The sequence below is a fragment of the Nicotiana sylvestris genome, chromosome 1 (assembly GCF_000393655.2).
Source record: "Nicotiana sylvestris chromosome 1, ASM39365v2, whole genome shotgun sequence".
Lineage (NCBI taxonomy): Eukaryota > Viridiplantae > Streptophyta > Magnoliopsida > Solanales > Solanaceae > Nicotiana > Nicotiana sylvestris.
The window spans coordinates 98,017,782-98,025,686 of record NC_091057.1 but is presented as its reverse complement, the minus strand read 5'-3'; positions in this window follow the sequence as shown (position 1 = coordinate 98,025,686).

Genomic DNA, 7,905 nt, shown 5'->3' with positions numbered 1-7,905 from the left:
AAGGGACCTCATAGCTGAATTGGCAACAGATCATAAAGAGCAGACTGGTCTCATCGAGCAGGTAATGTAAATTTTTGGGAGCTTGACATATCAATTTGATATTGGCGACTAACACTTAGATCCTGCTGGTTCAGCAGAAGGCCGAAAAGATTGAGCAGCTTCGCGAGGAGGCTGAGATGAAAGAGGTAGAGACTTTGGGGTAGAAGCAGAACATAGACCGCCTCGCCTCGGAGAAAGATACGGCTCGAGCCCAGCTGTCTTCGGTTGAGCGTCAACTCCAAAGCATGAAGGAGGAGAGCTTGGCCCGAGCCAAGAAAATTAAGGAGCTCGAGGCTCGATTGGTTGCTGAGCTTGTAAAGGCCACATCTGAGGCAAAAAAAGTAAAGGCCGACACGGAGGCGTTCGTGGCCGTCTACCGAGCCGATGATGAAGCTGCTAATGCTCGAGCAAAGGAAATTTACGATGCTACTCAGGTTCGATTATCCTGCGTTGCTGAGCATGCTAAGTGCCAGTCTTAGAGAGAGACTCTCGAAGAGATTCATGCTCATGGAATTTACCTCACGACCGATATCGAGAATGAGAAAGTGTTAGAGGCCGAAGCCGAAGCTTTGCTCTTTGATTATAATGACTCCGAGAGCGCAAGTGGATCCGAGAGCGAAGGAGATGAAGATGAGGCTCCCGGGGAAGATTTGACACTTAGAATTTTTTCTTTATTTTTGGATTTTCGTGTAAGACCCTGAGCGGTCTTTGTAGATACTTTTTGCATATATGAAAGATCCTTTTTCTTCCTGATTTGTCTCTGATTTTTATTTTGTGAAAATTTTGTTTTGATTTTGCCTTATGATAATTCTGATACACTTTAGGTCTTGTGATAAATTTGGTTAAGCGAGGGCGGGTCCTCGAACTTGACAATGTAATGGCCCTTAGGCTCTTGAATTGGGCCGATATAGACTTAAAATAATGGCTTTTTCCCCATTTTTCGGCTTAAAATTTTAATCATATAAAAAATTTATTATGCCTTAGCATGAGATAAATATGTACCCATTAGGATTCAGTGTTGTCAAAAAACTTTATTATGCCTTAGAATAAGTTTGTTCAATTTGGTACCTCTTAAGGTTTTCGAGGGTCGATGTTATCGAAACTGTCACGCCCCATCCTCGAGGAGCGCAACTGGCACTCAACGAGTGAACCCGATCGAGCAAGCCTATTAGACCTTTCCTACCCGATTCGTTCATGATCCAAAGGGGACGCGTTACCATTAGTTAAACAGGGGAGAGATCGTATATATAAGCATTGCTAGTTCATTTTACATCATATTCATTACACCATAGTTAAGTTCCCAAAATTACATATAGTTTACAATTTAGTAGGACAAGAGTTTAAAATACAACATAGTCTAGTGACCTATCCAACACCCATACACAACCCATACAAACGTCTACGGAGTCTCTAAAGATAAAAAGACAGTTATGATAATGCCGGCAATATAGCCTCGGCTATACCTCAAAACGTGGTAACTTATAGCAAAAGAAGTACTACATGACCCCTGGAAGAAAGGGGGCTCACCAAGACTGCTGAGAAGAGGATGCACCACTATCTACGGTTGGCACTGTCTGCTATGGAACTACCTACATCCATTTAAAGATGTAGCGCCCCCGACAAAAGGGACGTTAGTACTGTCGAATAGTACTAGTATGCATAACTTAAACACCGTCTCCTTAGAAAGATCAATAGCACAAGAGGAAGTAATCATAAAATCAATGAAAAACTGTAGACAACATCACAACGTCAAATAAGGGATCACATAAGTTTTCAAGTGAAATTTCCATAACTTTAACTTGGACCATTATTATTATTGCTACCTCATTATTCACAATACCATCGTACTCTTATTAGGAGTTCGATCATGACCCGATTGGCTAGGTCATCTCCTTGGAGACATTTTTCCACAATCTCAATTTCCGTTTCAATTTCCAGCACAATACCACCATGTGTGTGGTATGGCGTCCGATCATGGCCCGATCGGCTAGGCCGTTTCACTCAAGATATTTCCATTTTTCCATCAATCATCTCATTCCATATTTCTCTCTCATATTTCAATTTCTTCAGCACTAGTAGCCATAATTGTTATATCACACTTGGTACTTGGCCACATTTCATAATTCGAGTTCTTTTCCCATATTTCACATTATTATCAATTTCGTCAAACAAGCCTTTCAATTCAAGATATTAAGTACACACATAGAGAAGAATTTATGAATCATGGACATATAGAGGCTTTCACATACTTTGGCAATTTAATACATACTCCATATCTTTAACACATCCTCAAGTGACAAGATAGCATAATGGAGCATTCAAATACATTTTTGCGCATAAATTCTTATAACACAAGTACGTTTGGAATATCATTTTCTACAACAATCAAGACTGGGACTTACATCAATTGTATGGACACCATGGGGGTTCATTTCTAAGAAGAGGGGGGTTTAGCCATACATACCTCAATAGAGCTTTCCTTATGTCCTACAATAAATTCCGGTACCCTTAGCACCTTCAATCTATTTTAGGAATGTCACAAGTTGATTCAAGAGTTAGAAGGATGATCGATACTTTAGCCTATTTGTGCGCACTGTCAAGCACTAGGTGTGCATTATGTTTTTAAGGCTTTTTGTGAAAGATTCAATCAATCCATACCCCATCCTTTACCATTTTTGCCTCACATACACCCTAGATTCCTTCACCACCCATGCATGCAAAACAAATAAACCCCAATCCCATGAACTTGCCTTGCTAGTTACCAATTTTAGAAGAAATTTAGAAATTATGAACTGGGTATAGATTCTTACCTTTAAGGAGAAGACTTGGGGAACTTCACCTGACAATTCTTCAAGGTTTAAACAAGAACTTGTGGAGCAATTTTGATTAAGGACACTTCCTCTCTCTTATACCCTCTTTCTCACTCTAGAAGTACCAGGAAATAGGCTTAAAATAAGCCATTGTATAAGTTGTAACAACATGGGGTCAGTTTTAAAAATTAGAAATCTGGAGCCCCGATACGGATCTGCGGTCGCATAATGGTTATGCGGCCCGCAAAGCAATTATGCGATCGCATAACGCGCCTCAAAATTGGCCAAGTTTTCTGCTTCACTCTACGGCCAATATGCGGTCCGCAGAGTTATTATGCGGCCTCATAATGGGCCGCAAAAACACGTTCTTCTACGAATATTTTTTTAACTTTTTAATGTACAGTTCAATCCAAAAAGTTTGAACTGCTAATCCTAACTTGGCACCACGATATCCCGGGTTATAGGAAAAATTTTACGGGGCCTTACATCCTCCCCGCACCCCCCCTCCCAAGATCATTCGTCCTCGAATGAGGATCAAGGTTAACTTAATATCACATTATGCAACTTCAGTTTTCACACCACATACCAACATCCCCAAATTTGGCTAACTCCCCAATTTTCAAAAAAAAATAAAATTGCCAGAGCTTCCCTTGTAACTGGGCCTATCCACCTATTAGAGAGCCCCAAAAACATATCTTAACAACATATACAAAACCTATTGACATAATATAACTCATAACAACACCAACCATGGCCTCATAGGCCATATATAATCAAAGCGAAACAGCTTTACATAAACTAATCAAGTGATACAAAGTTTGTAGGAACCAAATTCATAGAAGCTATTACATAGCTATACAAACAAATTAGGGTACTTATTTTCATTTCTTCTTCGGCTTCCCATGTGGCTTCTTCAACCTGCTGGTTTCGCCATAACACTTTCACGGAGGCAATTTCTTTGTTTCTCAACTTTTGGACCTGTCTATCAAGAATGGCAACTGGAATTTCTTCATATGACAGTTCTTTATTAACCTCAATGGTTTCAACCGGCACAATAGTGGACGGATCCCCGACTACTTTCTTCAACATAGACACATGGAATATCGGGTGTACCAATGACATCTCGACTGGTAGCTCGAGCTTGTATGCCACCTGACCGATCCTTTGAATGATTCTATATGGTCCGACATACCTCGGAATCAATTTCCCTTTCTTTCTAAATCACATAATACCCTTCATGGGGGAAACCTTCAAGAATACCCAATCATCTTCTTTGAATTCCAATCTCTGCGACGAATATCCGAATAAGACTTTTGGCAACTCTGAGGAGTCTTCAACCATTCCTTAATGGTCTTAACCTTCTCCAGAGCCTAATGCACAAGGTCTGTCACTATCAATTCAGCTTCCCCAACCTCGAACCACCCAATGGGGGATCAACATCTCCTAACATATAATGCCTCAAATGGTGCCATATGAATACTAGCATGGAAGCTGTTGTTATAAGCAAACTCGATGAGTTGCAAATGATTAGCCCAACTACCTTTGAAATAAAGAACACAAGCACGCAACATGTCCTCAAGCGTCTGAATAGTCCGCTCTGCTTGCCCGTCGGTTTATGGATGGAAGGTTGTGCTAAGGTTTATCTACGTCCCCAAACCTTGCTGAGATTTCTTCTAAAAGTTGGCCGTGAACTGAGCCCCTCGATCTGAAATTATTGAGACTGGAGTGCCATACAACCTGACTATTTCCTTGATATACAACTGAGCATACTGATCCGCTTTGTCGGTAGATTTAACTGGCAAGAAGTGTGCGAATTTCGTGAGTCGATCCACGATCACCCAAATCAAGTCAAACTTATGCCGAGTGCGCGGTAACCCTACGACAAACCATATTGATCATTTCCCATTTCACATTGGAATTTCTATGCTTTGTGCCAACCCACCAGGATGTTGATGCTCGGCCTTCACTTGTTGATAATTCGGACACCTTGCCACAAAGTCCGCCACACTCCTCTTCATGTCATTCCACCAATAGACTTCTTTGATATCATGATAAATTTTTGTGGAACCTGGGTGCACGGAATACCTCAAAGTGTAAGCTTCTGCCATGATTCTTTCCCGAAGACCGTCAATATCTAGAACATATAGCGCCCTTGATACCGTAGTGTACCATCATCCATGCCAAAAGAAAAAACTGTGGTCTTATGTTTATGAATCCCCTCCTTCAACTGTACCAACAATGGATCATTGTATTGCTTTTCTTTGACCTTCGCCACAAGCGATGATTCAGCCCTATTCTGTACAATTACTCCTTTTTCATTAGAGTTCACAAGAGGAACTCCCAAACTAGTCAACTGGTGAACCTCCCTGGCCAACGGCCTTTGATACGCCTCCAAGTGAGCCAAACTTCCCATAGATTTCCGGTTAAGAGCATCCGCCACAACATTGGCCTTTCCCGGTTGATATAGAATATCGATGTCGTGTCTTTGAGTAACTCAAGCCATCTTCTCTGCCTCAGATTAAACTCCTTTTATTTGAAAATACATTGAATGCTCTTGTGGTCCGTAAATATATCCACATGGACCCTATACAAGTAATGACGCCAAATCTTCAATGCGAAAACCACCGCTGCAAGCTCTAAGTCATGTGTTGGATAGTTCTTTTCATGATTCTTGAGTTGCCTCGAAGCGTAAGCTATAACCTTGCCATATTGCATTAACACACACCCAATCCTGATCCTTGAAGTATCACAATATACCACAAACCGCTCTGTACCCTCTGGCAGGGTCAATACTGGAGCAGTAGTCAATCTCGATTTCAATTCCTGGAACCTCCTTTCACAAGCATCAGACCATTGGAACTTAACCGCTTTCTGCGTCAATCTAGTCAACGGAGAGGCAAAAGTAGAGAACCCCTCCACAAACTTCGTGTAATACCCAGCCAAACCCAAGAAACTGCGAATCTCTATTGGAGTTGTAGGTCTAGATCAATTTTTCACTACCGCAATCTTTTGAGGATCAATCATAATTCCTTCTCTGAAGATGACATAACCTAATAACATGACAGATTCAAGCCAAGATTCACATTTCGAGAACTTCGCATACAATTGGTGCTGATGAAGAGTTTGCAAAACTGCCCTGAGATGGTCGACATGGTCCTCCCGACTTCGAGAATACACAAGAATGTCGTCAATGAACACTATCACAAAGGAGTTAAAAAAAGGCTTGAAGACTTGATTCATAAGATCCATGAAAGTTGTGGGGGCATTTGTTAGCCCGAAAGACATCACCAGAAATTCAAAGTGCCCATACCAGGTCCTGAAAGCTGTTTTTAGAATATCCTGCTCCCTTATCTTCAGTTGATGATACCCGGACCGTAAGTCAATTTTAGAGAAGTACTTAGCACCTTGTAATTGATCAAACAAATCATCTATCCTTGGTAGATGGTACTTATTTTTTATTGTGACTTTGTTGAGTTGTCGGTAGTCAATATACATCCGTAGTGACCCATCCTTCTTTCTTACAAACAAAACCGATGTGCCCCACGGCGACACACTCGGTCGGATGAATCTCTTCTCTAACAAATCCTTCAATTGTTCCTCCAATTCCTTCAATTTTGCCGGTGCCATTTTGTAAGGTGGAATTGATATAGGCTGCGTACTTGGAGTTGACCTCCGGTATTTGGTCAACTTGTGAGTTGTACGTTTCTACCTTTTTTTCATTAGCCTCGATTTTCTTTTCACATGATTCTATCCATTTAGTGAGCTCCTCGAGCATTTTCATGACGGCAGGATCAGTTCCCGATCCATTATTGTTCAATTGTTCCTGCACAGGTTCGACCCTTTGAGCAACTTCCTGTGATGCATCGAGTTTGATTTTGCTTGGGGCTCGATTATGGTTTTGGAGTTGTGCTATCGCATCATGTTAAGTTTGCAGCATGTCAAATATCATCGAAGGCTAATTTCGCCTTCTTCACCATTTTGTGTGTTCCGATCGGTTGCTCGAGCGTCTCTGCGGACGCTATTTTCAGGGTCGGCGCCTAAATCTCCACGAATGGCAACATTAGAATTGATATCAACCGGATCCACGGCATGTGGTGCGTCGAGATTGATTGGAGGTACTCCGTTTCCTGGGGCGACTACGTGCTCATTTTCGCCATGAAGACCATGGTCGATATCAGTGTGAGTGGGTACTGCTTGAGAGTTTGACATGCCTATTCCTGAAATAAAAAATGCTCACAAGAACAAGCGTAAAAGTAGTGTGTTATGAAGGTTTAAATATTAAGCAATCACTATTATCCTTAGCCCCGCTGTGGGCACCAAACTGTTTACCCTAAAAATCGAGTAACAATTAAACTTGTAATGTGATTTTAAGGATACGTGATTTCACTTAATATCAATTGATTAATTTAGAGATAAGTGATAGGAATTGACAAGGATATAAAATAAACCGATGCTTGGACAATGTCTTCGAGCTGATGAACCCCCGAGAGTAGTAAAGTAAGAACAGTTAAAGAATAATAAGTTGATGAATAATAGAGAAATATTATATTCCCTTGATCTATATGAATGTAAGGTGTTTACAAATGATGAGAACCCCTCTTTATATTCTAGAGGAATCCTAAAATTCTAATTACGGAAGTAAATCCCATGATTGATAAAAATAACCGCCTTTGATTTAATCTGTTTTGGGATTTCCGCCGTGATCTCCGACTGGTTACGGATATTTCGTCTTTCCGTTATTGCGTTCCGCTCGAAGCTGATCATATCTGGTCTCGATCGTCGGGGACCTCGATCTCGATGGGTACCTCGATCTTCGAACTCGGTATCTTGTCTTCATACTCAGGCCTGATCCATTATGAGGCTGACCCTCGATGCAGTTCTCTGATCTCAAAATAATGGCAAAATGGGGCCCGTATACGCAACGGCCTATATTAGTGGAGTTGCCATGCGTCATATTTTTCAAGCATGACGAAAACTATAATGCGTGTTAGATGTTTGATCCACAGAAAATCAATAAATGTTCTCAATGTCTTCTTTCTTCCAATATTATTAACGA